Here is an 18,218-nt window from a genome sequence, read left to right on the forward strand (position 1 = left end):
CATAAACTGAATACACCAGGATCAATATATTTTTCGTTAACTACCATATGTATTTCTGGTACATTTATATGTGTATAATGTAATCCAGAACTAAGTCTTGGCAGTTTTTCAACCACATGACTCTTGTCAGTGATACTTAAATATTTCTCATTTTCTGTTGTCACTGACTGATAATCATACCCGTTAAGGTATATGTCGGAGAAACTCAATAAATTTCTGCTTGACTTGGGAGAAAATAAGGCATCATTTATTAAAAATTTTGTACCATTTGGTAGTATGAAATTTGCCTTTCCTATCCCTTTTATCAAGTTAGCAGGTCCTGATATTGTATGTATAGTTCCTTCCGTTGGTTTTAGATCAATAAAATATTTCTCGAATTTAAGTATAGTGTGTGTAGTTCCACTATCTGCTATACAGAGATCTCCACCACTTGATTGATGTTGTATTCCAGCAAAATTCATATTGAACTTCATATATAAGAAATAAATAGTGAGTACATTAATATTACACAATATTTTAAACGCAAATAGATAGTACTGAAACATTTAGCAAACATAATGACAAAGACAGACGATATTAAATCGTTTATTTTTCGAAAGACACACAACTTAAACATTCAAGAAATCTTCATATAAATCAGATGGTTTCTCAGTGACTGTTGGATCGACGTTATCCACAAAGTTTACTTCCTTTTCTTTATCTTTCAGCGAATCCTGATACATCTTAACAAGATGTTTAGATGTTCGGCAAGTATTAGCCCAGTGGCCCATTCTACCACATCTGTAGCAAGATTCTTCAGAATTTTTAGAAGAATTTTCTTCAACATCTTGTTTAGTGGGCTTGTTTTGTGGTTGATATTTATATTTTCGTGGATTATTGTTTCTTTGACCACCACGGCCACGACCACGACCACGTCCTCGCCCATTACCATTACCATAAGGATGGTTTCTACCATAGTTATGGCTTTTGGCATGATGATGGTGATGGTTATTATAACCACGACCTTGCCCGCGTCCTTGTCCCTGTTTATAATTATTTGCAGTATTTGCTTCAGGGATTGCAAGTGTACCAGTAGGACGGGATTGCTGATTTTTCATTAATAGCTCATCATTTTGCTCTGCAACTAAGAGATATGAATTAAGTTCAGGATATGTTTTGAACTTTAGCATTCTCAAATTTCTTTGCACTGTGATGTTTGCAGCATTCATTGTGGAGAAAGTTTTCTCCATCATGTCTGCATCACTTATTTCATGTCCACAGAATTTAAGTTGTGAACATGTATTATACAGAGCTGAGCTATATTCATTTACTTTCTTAAAGTCTTGGAACCTTAATGTTCTCCATTGTTCCATAGCAGCTGGAAGTAAAATTTCTCTTTGATTATTGAATCTGCTTTTGAGACCTTCCCATAAAACATGGGGATCTTCTACAGTCACATAATTATTTTGTAAGCATTCATCAATATGTTGATGAATAAAGCAACATGCCGTTGCTTGTTCTTTTTCAGAACAAGTGTTGTTTTCATTTATGGCTTCAACAATGCCCATTGATTTAAGATGCATTTTTACTTTTATAACCCATGGCATGTAGTTGTTTCCAGTTGATTCTAAAGGAGTAAATTTAAGCTTTTCCAGATTCGACATTTTCTATTAAAACAAACAACATGATAAATTATAGTCACTTTATATTCATAAGTATATAAACATTAAACATAAATTTAATATAACATGAATGATAAGTAGGTGACAGTGTCGACCATATGTAAGCAATCATTAATAAATGTTATATAACATAAATATAAATATTAGTAAACATAAATGATAATTAGGCGACAGTGTCGGCCATATAAATGTTAGATAATAGAAATATAAATGTTAGTAACATAAATGATAATTAGACGACAGTGTCGACCATATATTATTCAGGTGGTATAACCGACCATATATCATTTAGGTGGCAGAGCCAACCATAATTAGTATTAAGATTATCGTGCTGATAACGTGTTATAATTCAGTAGGCTTATAACTACCTTTAGTGGTTTGATTCTTGATGTTATAATTCAGTAGGCTTATAACTACCTTTAGTGATTTGATTCTTGATTAAGAATACTAATAATGAAGTGTAAGAACAAAGATGATAATGGAGAGAAAGAAAGAAACACTTTGTAAGTGTGAGAAATGGTGCAAGTTTAATGCTTGCATTCATGGCTATTTATAGCAAAAATATCACAAGTTTAGGTAATACAATAATATTACTTTTGTGTATCAATAATTGACTATCCATTTATATATATATATTTATATATTATAACATTAATCTTATCTTAGGTATTTGCACCCAATACCTTGAATTTTGATGAATCAGGGAGTCAAGCGGCGATGGTGGCGGTCGGCTGTGATGAAGGAGGATACGATAACAGCGTTGGTAACAACAGCTAAAGTGACGGCGGCGGATTTAGCAGCGGCGGTGGTGGTCGGGTTCCTGAGCATTGATCAAACCACCTAATTTGTTTACTTTCTGGTAATCGTCTTTTGATAGAGACAAAGGAATTATGGGAATGGGCTCCAGAAGAAGAATGGAAGGCGCCAGAAGGAAGATTGGTGTTCTAAGTGAAAAGACATAAATAATCTTATGGAGTATAAAATTGGGTGGTAATGGAAGTTACTGTTAACGCAAGATATTGGCCAATCACAATCTGACACCATTTACCACAATTTATATATTTACTAGCCTTTAAGAGCCCGTGCGTTGCACGGAAACTCTTAAACAAACAAAAGGGAGACGTGCAAGTTATTTTAATTGACGTTATGATAAAGAGTCGAAAATCTAGTGTTGTAGATAAAGGTGTATCCATGCTCATTGTATGTATCGTAATGCCTCAAAGCTTAAGTTCGCATCAAATTGCAGTAATGCACATGAACGTCGATATCATATATGAAGATACAAAGTAGTGATGCAAGTTGAATGAGATCGAAAGTACCTTCACGTTGTGCTGATCAGAGTACTGGATCTGGTTTTACAATATGGTGGACTGGTGTAATACTTATATACTTAGCGGGCTCTCCGTAGCTCCAATCTACTTCAGGTGAGGATACTTGGCAGGTGAATGGATCAACTCTATATACCCCTGGAATTGTTGCATGTGCTCGAGGAAGCTTTAAAACATACTTAATATGCAATTTCAGATGAAACAGAGTAAGGCATTAGAACAATAACTTAAATCTACAATCTAAAGGTTGCTCAAACGGGCTTCTAATACGGGTCGCGTGCAGTTTGAAACTTATAAGTTTTGTAAGGGTGAACACGGGTTGGGTTAGTGTTCTAAATTTTCCTAAAGCCAAATTTAGGAAGTTTTATGCATTAAAAATGCACTTTGGTTGATTGTTGACCTGTCCGGCCTATTTGACCCATTCCATATTATTCTAAAACTGATTTGTTTATAAAAAATTTGTTTAAAATAATCACCTTTGGTCCCCCTACTATATTTTAAGATGGCAAGGTCATTTTCATATACCTGACCACCGATATTGGAATCACGACCAAGTTCCATATCTTCTCCACGAACCAAACCATGTCAACTGTTAATAAAGATTAGTTATGTTTGTTTTTATCCAAATAAAATATCGAATACATTCACAATCTCAGTAAACAGAATCGGTACATGAGTAAGACAATATAAAGTTTTTTCCCTCAGAAATCATATGACCAAACTTCTTAAGTAGAAGCATTATGTTGGTAAGTTCTCTTTGGGCTTTCACCTAAATCCCTGATATCCGCTTTCTCGGACTATGACATGTTTTCTGACATATCCTCTCGTATATCGCTGCACCCTTGTTCTCGTTCAAATTTCCTCTTTGCTATCCTTTGGAAATCTTCCCATTCCAACTATTGGATTACAGAAATTATTAATTATTAATTTTCATAGTTGAGAATTCTGCTTATAGTCATCCCATTGAGTCGACTGCAATCGTCGATTTGATGGCGACTTGACTGACTCTTAGAGCCTAAATTAAATTCCAGACAGGATTTAAAACCCATGGAAATTTGATTCTACCATTTTCATGGCGTCTATTATTATTATTATTTTTTAAAAATAAAACCTTTTTCCTACTTAAAGGCCGGTGGTCCTCTCGGAAGCAATCTCTTTATCCGTCGAATAAAGAGAGGGATGACTTTCTCTACTCTTGAGAGTGTTTCACTCTAGGTGGAAAAATGACTTATCTTTATTCTCGGATAGGGGAAGGATTGTCTACATATTACCTCCCCCATACACCACTCATGTGGTATTGGGTATTGTTGTTGTTGTTGTTGTTAGGTATTTGGATAAAACAAATACTAGAACCCAAAGTTATCTTGTATCCATAAATATAGCTTCTTCTTCCTCTTATAGTGTTGAATTTTTTTTACTACAATCTATCTTTGTATGTACGAGTAATTTTTTACTACAGTAGAATTCATCTTTTGTATGTAAATTTTTTACTAGAATCCACAGTTATTAGTGAGCTATGTTTACTTAAAAAGGTAATAATATTATCTTTTTTTACACTTTTAAAAAATGATTAAATCAGCTATTACATGACATTTCTCGGTAACTAAGTGTTCGCTCGCGAACCGACGTGAATCAGTGTAAATTGGAAAAAAAAAAATATCAAGAAGTGTAAATTTGATATGATCATTTTTTAAAAGAATAAATTACGCCGATGGTACATGTAGTTTGTTCACATTTGCATCATAACACCTAAACTTTTATTTTTGCGTAGGTGGTACCTCAATTTTGCTTAACTATCGTGTTTGGCACCTCAACCTAACTGCCGTCAATAATTAAGTGTTAACCCGTCACATGTGCAACGCATGTGAGGGTAATATCGTCCCTTTAACTATTTGATTCCGTATAAAAAGAGATGGCAGTTCCCAATCCACGTAACATTTCCCAAATCAATATAAACCCTAATTCAGCAAAATAAACCTTATTGTTATGTTTGACTAAACTTGAAAGATGCTTCATAATTTGTGATGCAGAAAAATAATCAGCCAACGATGCACTCGGTTTATTATTAATTTTCCAATATCCAGACCCGGAAATAATGTCCAAAGATGTGATCGTTGTTTTCTTATTCTCGGATGATTCAAATACAATTGGTGTTGATGGTTTCATGTAATCCAAAAGTGATTCATAATCATCTTTTAATATTATGTTCAGAACCTTTTAATATATGATTTTCACTCTCAATAACATCTTCTTCAATTATCATTGAAGGTTTAAAATTCACCATTAAAACATATTCTTTAGGTTCATGAAATCGATTTCGATCTGCACGGGTCAGAAAACTTTGAAGCACATCGTTAAGAGTATCTGTTCCAACTAATTATTCGTTAACGATTGGGTCTAAAAAGTCAACGTTTGTTTTTCAGTTGGTGTGCAAAATTGACAATTTATGATGCCAGTTTTGTTCAGCAACGAGTGGACTTTGCACTGGTGCCATACATTAAGCCGTGGAATCTTAAACCTGTGTTATTGAATTTGATTTGAGAATTGTTACGTGGATTGGGAACTGCCATCTCTTTTTATACGGAATCAAATAGTTAAAGGGACGATATTACCCTCACATGCGTTGCACATGTGACGGGTTAACGTTTAATTATTGACCGCGGTTAGGTTGGGGCGCCAAACACGATAGTTAAGCAAACTTGAGGTACCACCTACGCAAAAATAAAAGTTTAGGTGTTATGATGCAAATGTGAACAAATCACATGTACCATTGATGTAATTTTTGCTTTTTAAAAAGTGTATTTAATTAAATTCTCCATATTTAAATAGAAAAGGCCCATTACCCATCCATGCAACTATGTGTAATTCCAATGAGTTCAAATCACACATGAATGGGCCTAACGAGCCTTGTCATCTTGTATATATACGGATATACCACCTCTAAAATTGGCGGATCTTATATTATCGCCCCTTTAAATTTGACAAAGTAATAACATTTGTAACCGTTTAAGTTACAAACGTTTGAGCTTTTTAATCAACTAAAGTCCTAGACGACGGTGATAATCAAAATAGCGAAAGTTATGTTCAAATTCCGCTCGCCACTATTGCATATCATCCCATTGAACACCAAACTGAAAGCACTAGAAAAATGCACATGAATATGAAGTATATAAGTACCAAAAAGTCTAATGTTAGCACTTAGCACATCCACTTAGAAAGCCTAAACTGGCACCATTCTTGTACCTCTGTAAACAAGCATGGTCCATGGATCACAGTAAAAAAAAAAGTTGCGTAGGTCCGCAAGTGTAAATTAAACCACGAACAATGTACCAGAATTAACTTGTACCAAAAAATAAAACCATGTATACGAAATATACTAAGTACCAAAATCATATACAACATGACATCCCAACAATAAACCTGTAAATCTTGAAGACTGAAAAACAACAAAATTTAGATATGCAAATGTGGTTTCAAGACTTTCCTAGGTATCAATCCTAGCCATTAGATCATGTAAACCTAATCTTTTACATTTAAAAGCGATTTAAGAATCGTGTCAGCCATCCCATCAGCAAGAACAAACAAGTGGCCAGCACGCGGGACCTCATGGTAATTGATCCATGGGAGTCGTTGTGCAATATAACGTTGCAGTTTCACAGGCACAAACCGATCATCATCACCTTGCCATAAATGAACTGATCCTTCACCATTCGGAAACGGGTTTTCGAGTTCCATTGGATCAAATTCCCACTTGCCGAATGCAATCATCAAATCACGATAAAGAGACTCGTATTCTCCCTGTTGTCTTGGCTGTGTCTTTAACACATTAAAAAAAAAAATTAATAGCATAAGCCAAACTTGCTAGGTACAAACATTAGCAGTTTTAGTATAATAGAACCAAGTTTTAGTAATCAGTCGGGACTTAAAGGGAGTAATCGGCAATTCGGAGATTCATATGGGATTAATCGTATTGGACTTTTTATACATTGAAACATAAGTTTCAAAATTATATGAGTAAAAATAGAAGAAAACCATAAACATATTTATAAACTTTAACATAACTGTCTAAAGTCATAAACATAGTCGTTCAGTTGTTCAAAAACTGTAAAAGTCTAGTTAAAATTCATATTAAAATGTTGACCAATTTTGACCGATCTTGACCAACAAATCCGATTTTGACCCATTAACCGACGTTGACCGATTAATTAAACGGATTTTTGAAAATCGGATTGGTCAGTTCTTAAAAAAGTAGTAACGGGGATTAACCGAAGTAATCGAGGTGTTTTACAAGTACAACACGCAGACACCAAAATCAACCCATCCGTAAATTAATGGGTCAAAATTGCCAACATCAAAATAGACGACCCAAAATCCGCGGAGCAGTATTAGATAAAAACTACCTTTTGTGCTTCTGTTTGACTCTTCAACTTTGATAAAACTTCCATGTCTGGGGGCGAAAATATTTCAAGTGATTGAGAAGCAACAGATGAACCGGGGAACCATTTTTGAGTATTCCACCAATACGTCAGCCATGGTAGATAGTGAGCAACACGCAGACACCACTGGTCCTGTGTAAACATCTCGGAATACACTTCATTTGATATGTTTGAAGGAAAACTAGGCCACCAAGGATTAACTGCTGGCGAAATAAGAGCCGCTCCTGCTAGTCTGTTAAATTCACGTGTACAACATAAACAGAAGTACAAAATAGGTTGATGACATGCAACAATGGCCGGCCTGCGCAACCCTAAACGAGAAAATGAAAACTCCAACGCGAAACAGAAACTGAATTGCAAAACGTGAAACTGAAAATGGGTCTCGGCCCAACCCGACCCAAAAATTTAAGATGAAAAATTGGGTCTCTACCCAACAATACCCAACCAACCGTTCGACCGATTTAAAAACTGACACATTTTGACCCATGACCCATTTAAATCCAAACCCATTTGACTCTCGACCAACCCGTCCCAGGTCTTGACCCACCGTTCGACCCATTTTAAAAGTTACCCATTTTGACCCATGACCCAGTTAAATCCAAACCCATTTGATCCTTGACCAACCCGACCCGGGTCTTGACCCAACCATTTAACCCATTTAAAAACTGACCCATTGTCCTACCCATTACCAAATTAAAACCAAACCCATTTGATCTGTGACCAGCCCGACCCGTTTACCAGGTACACTAATTACCCAAACTGCCTGGTCCGATAATGTTGGCGACTCTAATAAACAAAATTAATGTACTCGGGATTTGGGTTACACCACCTGTGAGGGATGTACTTAAGAACCGGCCAGAGCAATTCTCCGCCCATTGAACCTCCAACTACATAGAACTTGGATCCTAGTTCGAGCTGATCAGCGAGCTCCTCTATATCAAGAACTAAACTCTTAAGAGTTCGCTTAGGATCTGGATCACTCTCTCCATAACCAGGCGGTCAAATGCAACACTGTACACACCTAAATCTCTCACAAGATCCTGTAAAATTCATTTTGATGCTTAGGTTACTAACTCTTGCACTAATATAAGAGAAAGCACCAGAAACTATTCACATTTATATGAATGAAGAAATATACGCAGCCAGTAGTATTTCCACGCATATAGCTACGCGCATAGAGAAACAAAAAAAAATAATATATATTATCTACACTAAAAAATGAGTACAAGTTGTCAACTCTTAAGGACATCGATTTAACAAACAGAAAACAAAAAATGTGTGCAAATTTAAAAAATTTTGTGGTGAAGTAAGTTAAAACAAATAAACACTGAATAAAAAAGGAAAGAATGAACAAATGGATAGATTTATACCGGAGAGGCTGCACCAGCAAGTAAATTATGAAGCCTTGAATTATCAAAACCGTGCAGAAAGATTATTTTATAGTTGGCCGTCTCTTTTGGAACACCGTATTCTAAATAAGCCAAATGTCTTCCATCACGAAGCTTTATCCTGGGTGATGTAATAGGTGGACCATCGGGAGATCCACATATCTTTGGAGATGGTGGACGTGTTTCTTGATACGCCCATGCCAAAAACCCCGTGAAAAATACGAGTAGCAATTTCTTAAAAATACCTAAGTAGTTCCCAGTGAAACATATCAAGAACATTAGGATTGGATATCTTACCATATACCTAGTATGTGAACATAAATCATAATTCGATAACTATAAATAACGAATTTTGGAATCATATACGAGCAATTGTTGATAACAGAGATAAGGCTTCAAAATCATTTATATTGAGTTTGATAAAGAAATACAAGTTCATAATATAGTCCTGTTTTACAATCCCTTATTGCAACAATTATATAAGGGCCGATATCTGAAATTGTACCAAAGTCTATTGTATTTATAATGTATCCAACTTTGATAAGTTTCTACTATATAAATAACTTCATCTGGTTAGCCACATTTACTATATAACTTCAGACACTTGACCCTAAATTAAATTTTGCATATCTATATCGATAATTGGATAGATACTACATCGATCCATATTCAGTGATGCTCATGAAAATTTCTCCTAGATCCTAGTTTCTGAATCAGATTCGATTAATATATATACTTCAACACTCTATTTAACAATTAACAATCATGATTCATAAAACTTTAAAATATCGAAATCCAAATAGAATCAGTTTTATCAATTATAGTAAAAGTAAATAAAAGGAAATTGGTGTGAGTAAAAAAAAAAAAAAACCTTTTGAAAGGAAAGAAATGGATTTGGATGAATTGTTCTTTCTGGTGTGAGACTTTGCTGATGCAGCAGAAATTATCGCCATTTTTGTTGCGATTTAGATGTGAAAAATAAAATAAAAAGACGATCGACGATCAAGTCTATTTTAGTTTTATGAAACGTATCGGCATCTATTGAACGAGCCGACCGTTTTGACTTTTGCACTGGTCACACCCTGTTTTTTTTTAAAATAATATCGTTGGCACCAAAAAAATAATACTCCGTACTATTTAAAGTAAAGTTATAATTAATACCCCTCAATTTTATTTGTATCTACCCTTTACCCCCCAAAACTTATTAATCGTATATCGTTTACCCTGTTTTGATTTTATTTTTTTAATATATATATGAGTCAAAGTGAAAGTGAAAGTGAAAGTGAAAGTGAAAGTGAAAGTGAAAGTGAAAGTGAAAGTTACATTTTATCAACATAATTGACGAATAATTGACATCTTGGTTACATACTTCGAGCTTTTATTAGTTCTATATTTCATTAGAAATTTTTCGTTTTTATATTTTTAAAGTGCATATAAATTTTTACTTTTCATACTAAGTTTTGTAAACCGTTTATTACAAGTTTTTTAAGTTGCCTAGATTTATTAGAAATTTCCTTACGGAAGTCAGTAAAACTTCCATGAAGAGGCCTCACGCACACCAACATCTTCCCCTTCATAAGAAGCACCATGTAAAGAGGCAAGTGAAATGAAATGTGTAAGGTCACTATTGGTGCATAAAAGGCCCAAGTTCGATAAAGGTCCAAATGAGTATAAATAGAGTTTAACGTTTATCATTTGAGGCTAATGATCCCATAACCATAAACCGCTCCTAGTTGTTTTCTCTCCATCAAGATCAGATCCGAAAATCCACCCAAGTCGAATAACGACTCTAGGCGTTGATCTAATCTGATCTATACGATCCGGTTCGACTAAATCGACACCCGAAAGTCAACGATTCGCTAGAACATCGATCCGAAGATCCGAATGTTAAAAAAATTGAAATTTTTTTTGGGTATTTTCACGTTTTTGGTACAAAAATTGAAAAACTGAATTTTTGGGTGTTAATGTTCAAATTGATAAGTGAAAAACATTCCTTATGATCATACAAACCTTTTCCAATTTACGGATCTAATTTTCGTTGAGTATTCATTGCAAAATCTTGATTTTATGTTCGAAAAAGTCTATATTTAGGTCCGATCGATTTGTGTGATTTATTGTGTTTTTAGAAAAAGTAAAAACGTAGAAGTGTTAGGAATCAAAAAGCGTTTCGATCTGCAACTTTTCATGGTCTAATTCGCGTTTTTGAGTCATCTCCGCCGTGAACCACCACGAACCACCACTAAACTCGCCGGAATCTGGAAATACTTCAAGAACACCATCGTTTTGTGACAATCGACCGATTGTCTCACTCCCTCGACCGATTGTATCACTCTCTCGACGGATTGTCTCACTCTATCGACCGATTGTGTGAAGTTAGGAAATTTTCAGATTTTTAACGAAGGAGACGAAGTGCTGTCAAATGTTTAACAGAAAAGGACCGAAGCTGAAAACATTATGACGGACTGAGGGGCTGTTACTGAAAGTTTGGGGACTGACTGCGCATAGGATCAGTTTTTATCAGGGACTGTTTGTGTAATTTTCGTAACTGAGTCAGAATTTCGCTAAAAGAGAAAATAGTCGGGGGGCTGTTCAGCCATTTGTCCAAAGTTGTTCAATTTTTCATCCTTTTCACCAATTTTTAAGTTTTTTTTTTTTTCATTTTTAACCTCCTAGTTTCAATTTTTAAGTATTTTTATTATAAAAATATCATTTTTAACCAGTTTTTCGCACTGATTTCTAATTTAAATTGCGTTTTAATTAAAACATCATTTTTAATCAGTTTTTCGCGCCGATTCCGAATTTAAAGTCCGTTTTGAACCGAAACATCATTTTTAATTAATTTTTTGCACAAGTTCCGATTTTAAAGTACGTTTTTAACCAAAACGTCAGTTTTAATCATTTTTTCGCACTAATTCAAATCTAAAGTCTATTTTTGGCAGTTTTGCCAGATTTTAAGATATTCAAATGTTTTACTCGTGTGACGAAATGAAGGAAAAGAAGGGTAAGGCCTTGAAACAAGAATGGAAAAAATTTACGGCACTAAGTACCGAGAGTTTAGAAGATACGGTAGTGACGTATCGTCATCTTGTATCTGAGATGGAAAATTGTGGAATCGAGGTGACGCAATCTAAAGGTGTAAAAGTTCTAAAAGAGGGATTGCCAAGAAAATGGGATGCATATATTGAGCAGATTGAATCAAGAGCATGGGCTTGCAACAATGTTCTTACTCTTAATTCGTTTATATCCAAGTTGAGAGAAAAGGAATTGGAGCAATGTACTAGAAGGAATATACTTCAAGATTCTAAGATAAACGATGAGTCTGCATCTGGTTTTAAGAATGAGGTTGAGATGGTTAGTGTTTGCTTTAAAGACGAATCTTCAGGTGATCATGGTGATGCTGCTACTGAGATTGAAAATCCAGCTAGGGAAGAAGAGACAATTGTGAATACTGTTGCTGATAGTATTAAGAAGATGGAGATAGTGTAAAACAGTTCTGGGTCAGAGTCTGAAATCGACGTCTCAAACTCGACAACCAACTGTGCATTCATGGACAACACGTCAAGCAATGATAAGGTACACACTAATCTACTTCTGTTTGTTCTAAATGTATTGAGTTTGAGCAGGAAATTGATAGACTTGAATGTGTAGTTTCTAAGCTTAATGAGATACCTGCTACTTGTGAAACTTGTCCAAAACTTAGACTTGAACTTAAGAACTTGAGTCTAGAAAATCAGACACATAGGAAGAACTATGATGATGATGCTCTTTTCTACCTTAATAAGCAGAAAGAGTATGTTGATGTTATTAAGTCCTTAGAGAATCAGGTAGGTCACTTAAAGTCAACTATTATAGATGATCAGAAAGCCATTGCCATGTATTTGAATCAGATAGAGAGCCTTAAGGAAGAAAAGGAATCTTTTAAGATTAAATATGAAACTGAAAAAGCTAGGATTGATAATTGGCAGAGGTCAAAGTATGTGCTACAGACCTCCAACCCTCCTAAGGATGATAAACAGAAAGGTGTTAGTTACAACGAGTGTGCGCCTCCTCTTATGAATGAATATCTCAAGAAGCCTAGTGAGAAGTGTAAGGATGATATTGTTGAACAGCAATATGGTGAGTCTAAAGAGACACCCGTTGACCTTAAGGATAAGAGTGAGAAGGTAGAGGTTAGGAAACCAGTAGAAGCTGTCTATGAGACGGAGTCCGATACTGATATCGACACTGAGAAGGACAGCAAACCATTCCAACATGTGACTAAACCCATCACCATTTTGAAAAATCCTGAGAATACTCGTAGGGTTAGTGCTAGTAAGAAACCAAAATCAAGAAAAGTTGAGAAGTCTAGGAACATTAAGGAGAAGCTTATGTTTCAAACACCTGTTAAGTATGAGAAAGGACTGAACTTAGAAAATGAGTATGTTCTTACTCCACCACCTGAAGAACTTTCTAAGAGTGAGGGTCATAAGACTAGCAGTGTGCCTAAGTTTGTTGAGGAAGTTCATTCGAATGATGAGACAGTTGAGGAGATTGTGTCAAAACCTGTTGAAAGACCTGAGTCAAAACCAAAAAGAGCTACTAAATCCAAGTCCTCTAAGTCTAAATCAAAATTCAAGGTTAAGTCTGATATTATGTGGCCAAGCTTGTTATTGAGGAAGGAGACCTAGAATACAAGACTATCCCTGGAGTCCCCATAAAGACTCCGAATGTCAAAAATAGGTACATACCTCCACATAGACGGACTGTGAGTCACGAATGTAGACTTGACAAGAGAGCAACTCATTACTCAGGTAAATTTGTAGATCGTAGAACATGTTTTGATTGTGGAGAATATGGACATGTTGCTTGGAAATGTCCTAACTACTTGCGTACACCACATAGGAAGGTTGACCTGAACCAAACGTTTGATGAAAAGTCTTCTAGGTCAAAATGGAAGTATAATAAATTTTTCAAAAATCGTTCAACCTCACCTATTAAAAACTGTGTTTTTACTTCAACTGCTAAGATTTCCACGAACATTAATGAAACACCATTTTATCATAAACGGTCGCCATGTAAGTGTTGTGTCTGGAGATCTAAATCTGAGGGAGGTTGTAGTACAAGTGATAGTGATGTATATACAACACCGTTGGGATCCAGAGGAAAATAGTTGGATCTACATGTTGTTGGTGTCGACGGGAAACCCACTGCCATTCGGGCTTGGGTTCCCACTTTGAACTAATGTTGTTTTTGAGCTTGTGCAGGTCACCATGTTTGTTTAACCTTGCTGATAGTACCTGGATTATCATCAATGGGGCGGTCCGCACATAACTGCCCAGGAGAATGGCTTGCATATACTTCAGCATGCAACCCGAAATGAAACGTATGTTGTTGGCATCTACACAATTCAGTGTAGAATGCATTGAGTTACGTAATTTGGTGTCAAAATCAGTCTGATATAGTCCCAGAAATGAAACATCAAATGAGTAACCAACATTTTTATGTTTTCTTGTCAGCATATGTTTGCATATTTCTGCTTTTGCATGCCACTTTACTGCTATGTTCTGCTTATCAGTTTTTGCTTACAATTTCATGATTTAGTTTTGCATGATTAGTTATCGGTTGCATGCTAGGTTATTTTCTGTTATGCATATTTCCTTATGTTTTTGTACAGATAAAATCCAAAAAGCCAAAAAGATTTTCGGTTTTAGTATTTTAGGGGGAGAAAATGGCAACATCAGAAAATACAAAAAAATAGGAAAATTATAAAATGGGTTACTTATTCTATGTGATGAGAGATGATTGTAATACTGAACTGGAATGAATAATGTTCTGCGTACAAAAATAAGTGATACAGATTAGTTAACGAAGTATTGGTATTTCTAAATTAATCTGAACTAACCGAATCTTAGGAAGAGGTGATCACACAAAGAACCAAGTAAATATCAGGATGAGGAAATTATGGAAAGATTTACAGCGGTTGACGGTAATCACCTAAGTACCACAGGTACATACTCTAGAGATAACTGATCGGGATATCAACAGAAGGTGAGGGTATTCCCTATTAAGATTTATACTGGAAATATTTGGTGCTCAGGTGATCAATATAAGGTGAGAACAATTTGTACCGTGTATATCAAATTCTATCGGCTTGTAATGCTTGAATCATAATATAGAAAAGTTAGCATACATAGAGGTTAATATATGCCGAAACCAATGTCTAAAAGTATATCCGACTATCACGGGCCGTCCTTGTCTTTAAGGGAGAACACCTTTGAATGATTTGAGCAATGCACAAAGAAGAAATGAAGAATGTGCAACACATAAAAAAAAGTACATTATACGATGCAGTTCAAAATCAATAAAAATCAGAAAGACAATATGCTGATCAAAGAAATATTCAAAGAATATCAAAGTCAATGTGAATGATGCTGCTCAAGAAAAACTCAAATCATTCTTAGTGTGACGCTCTCGCGTGGCTTGGATTGTTGATCCAGGGGTTCACATCGAACTGCCGAGCATCTTTTGCCTATGATATAGGATATACCCATTAAGACAAGAAGCTAGAAATATATCTACCCGTATGTAATCTAAGTTATGCTATCACGGGTTAAAGCATGGGGCTTTGTTGGTCCCTTAATAACAACAGGAGTATTGTAGAGGGGGGGTGAATACAATTCTTTTCTTAATTAACTAGTCAGTTAATCACGTTTAGTATTCTGTAGTAAATAAGATAGAGTCACAGGTAATTTTCAACTGTTATTCTTTATTGATTAAATCAGAAAGAATCACAACTATCCTTGGCGGAAATGATAGTTGGTTGATACAGATTACCTAGATTATAGCTAAGAGATAAACTAAAGCTATTACACGGTTTTGACTCTAACAGATAAACCCACACCACTACTTTTTACAATAGTGGATACAACAATATATATAGTAGTTCTATTAACTGTGTAATTAGTCTATTGTCCACTAGTACATTGGATGCTTTGTACTTGTGGGGACAATTGTGTCAGAAGGCGTGCTTTCCTTCTTTCCTCTTAGGTAGCTATTTGCTGGAACACACCCATTCGGTTTGGCACTACCATTTGATTTAAACAAATGGAATGTTGTGTTCCCTAGGTATGATTAAAGTATAACACATGTCTGCACATGCGTTCCACTTCTGCATTCCCACGTGGTCTTGTAAGGTCACTTGTCAGCCGCCGACTCCTGTCCTTTTCTGTTCAACTTTGCCTTCGACTTCTGTTGAATAGTGCGTTGATGTAGACCACTCTGGGAAACTACCATGCTTGTAATGGAGCATGGCTGTCTTGTGTTGTATGCTAATATCCAGACTTACTGGTCCTTCATATGCTGAGTCACTTGATATTCTTGATTTGCTGGGTGCACATCCTGTGCTGATTCGAAGAATACATATCTACCTTGTGCTGATAGACTAGGCAGCATACTAAACACTCGACACAGCTATATTAGCTGACTATACATAAACAAACGTGTGCTGGCTGCACATAACACTTTAGTGCAAATAAATATTGTTTTGTCATAATTAAATCCTTAATTATTTTGGGGACTCAACAATCTCCCCCTATTTGATGATGACAAAACCTATGACTTGAAGAGAAAACACTAAAGCCAGCACTTAGGGACCTAGAGAGAGTAGACAGTAAATTCGTCCCTTTAAGTTTGTTTTGGGATCTTTTGATGAGTTATCTATATCTTATAATTTGATATGATTTTGAAGATAAACTCACTTTACTTACATTACATCAGATATATACAATAATTACAAGATAATTCAAAAAATAAAAAGTAAATTACAAAGATACAAGTTAAGCACATAGGAGACTATCTATCTTTATCCCTTTCTCTTTCTCTTTCTTCATCAGATAGCTCCTCTTGTTTAATCTTCCAGGCTTCAGGGAACAGGAGAGGTAATTCAGCAGGGTCAAAAACAGGGATGGAAGGAGGTAGAACAATTCGGCTTCTCCCAGTTGGTCCTTCACCAGTAGGTTGCTTCCCTTTAGGCTTTTGAGCAAGAAATTCATCAACATCAACTACTGGTGCATTCCCAAACTTAGTTGCCTTCTTGAACAGCTGTTGGAGTTCAGTCTTAAGAGCACTCTTGATAGCACTCTCACCTTTACCAATGAAATACTCCAAGATTTCTATCCATTCACTGAATCCAAGAGTTCTTAAGTCATCAAAACTGATCCTTTCTTGAACATTGTTCTCCCTGACAACATTAAAAGCCCTTTTTGTCCCCCTGTTTACCTTGATAATTCTGCAGGGATTAGATCTTCTATTCATCACATTACCATACCTGCTCTTATAGTAAGTATCAGGAAACTCAATATTGTGATCAGGTACTACAGGAGCAGTGGTAGGTACTTTCTCAGCAGTTTCTATCTTATCAAAAACCTTATCCTGTTCTTTGACAATGGCTCTGGCTAGTTTGAGGGACTCAGCCTGTTGCTTTCTGTCAGCAGCCAATCTGTCTTCAATATCCTGAAGCCTTGAACGTTCAGCAAGTTCAGCATCAGCAGCTTCTCTGGCTTCCCTTTCAGCAGCTAAACCCATCAGATAATCATCATATGAGATGTTCAGGGATCTTACTGCTTCAACCATCTTTCTACCCTCTTCAGTACTAAGGGCAGCACAATACTCCCTTATATCCATACCCAGCTGGAGAGCATCTTCAAAATGAATTCTTTCATCAGTAGTGGAGAGCCTGAGACCACTGTTATTCAAGTACACCCTAATGTCAACGCCAAAGTTAAGTGCAGCAATATAGTGTGGCTGATCAAGAGGGTGATGCAGCAGCCTGACTTGACGAATTCTTTCATTAAGTTCAATTTGTCTTTGTTCAAGCAACTCTGGAACAGTGATCTGAAGTCTGTAGGCATCTCTTTCATCTGGGTTCATTTTTCTGATGTTCGGCTCACCATGGGTTACTGAGTCATCTTCCCAAGTGATATGTTTGTCATGAACCCTTGGGGAAGATGGAGGATACATAGATGATTCATAGCTGCCAGATGAACTAACTGGATGCTGATTGACCCGGTTATCCTGTGTTCTGTCAAAGTAAACTTGAATCTGGGGAGGAAGAGGAGATAGAACAAATGTTTGCCCGTCTCTTCCCCAGACTGTGAAGTGAGCAGGATCAACCGTTTCATCACCTACTTGTTTAGCACCCAGCTCAACCGACTTTGCTGGGTCTTCAACACTTGTACTACCCAGCAGCACACTTCTGGCTGGGTCTTCTATCACAGCACTCCTTGCTGTGTCTTCAATGCCAGCTGACTGATTAGTATCAGCTGGCTCAACCTCATCAGGACCTTCATCAGCTGCCTCGACTAGGGGTCCTTTCCTCAGGGGCTGATTGTCCCTAGGAGCAGATTTCACCCTGTATTTGTCAATAGG

At 36.1% G+C, this 18,218-nt stretch overlaps 1 long non-coding RNA gene and 1 pseudogene across 1 annotated transcript; both read right to left on the reverse strand.

The window, feature by feature from the left end:
• Positions 1 to 2,342: 2,342 nt before the first annotated feature.
• LOC139855563 (uncharacterized) lies at positions 2,343 to 3,930 on the reverse strand. Its single transcript, XR_011761485.1, has 3 exons — positions 3,662 to 3,930; positions 3,515 to 3,578; positions 2,343 to 3,167 (listed from the first exon to the last, which is right to left on the reverse strand). It is a non-coding gene; the product is annotated as an uncharacterized lncRNA (long non-coding RNA).
• Positions 3,931 to 6,395: 2,465 nt separating this feature from the next.
• LOC139855745 (uncharacterized) lies at positions 6,396 to 9,774 on the reverse strand (annotated as a pseudogene).
• Positions 9,775 to 18,218: the final 8,444 nt, after the last annotated feature.

The sequence above is a fragment of the Rutidosis leptorrhynchoides genome, chromosome 6 (assembly GCF_046630445.1).
Source record: "Rutidosis leptorrhynchoides isolate AG116_Rl617_1_P2 chromosome 6, CSIRO_AGI_Rlap_v1, whole genome shotgun sequence".
NCBI classification, from domain to species: Eukaryota; Viridiplantae; Streptophyta; class Magnoliopsida; order Asterales; family Asteraceae; genus Rutidosis; species Rutidosis leptorrhynchoides.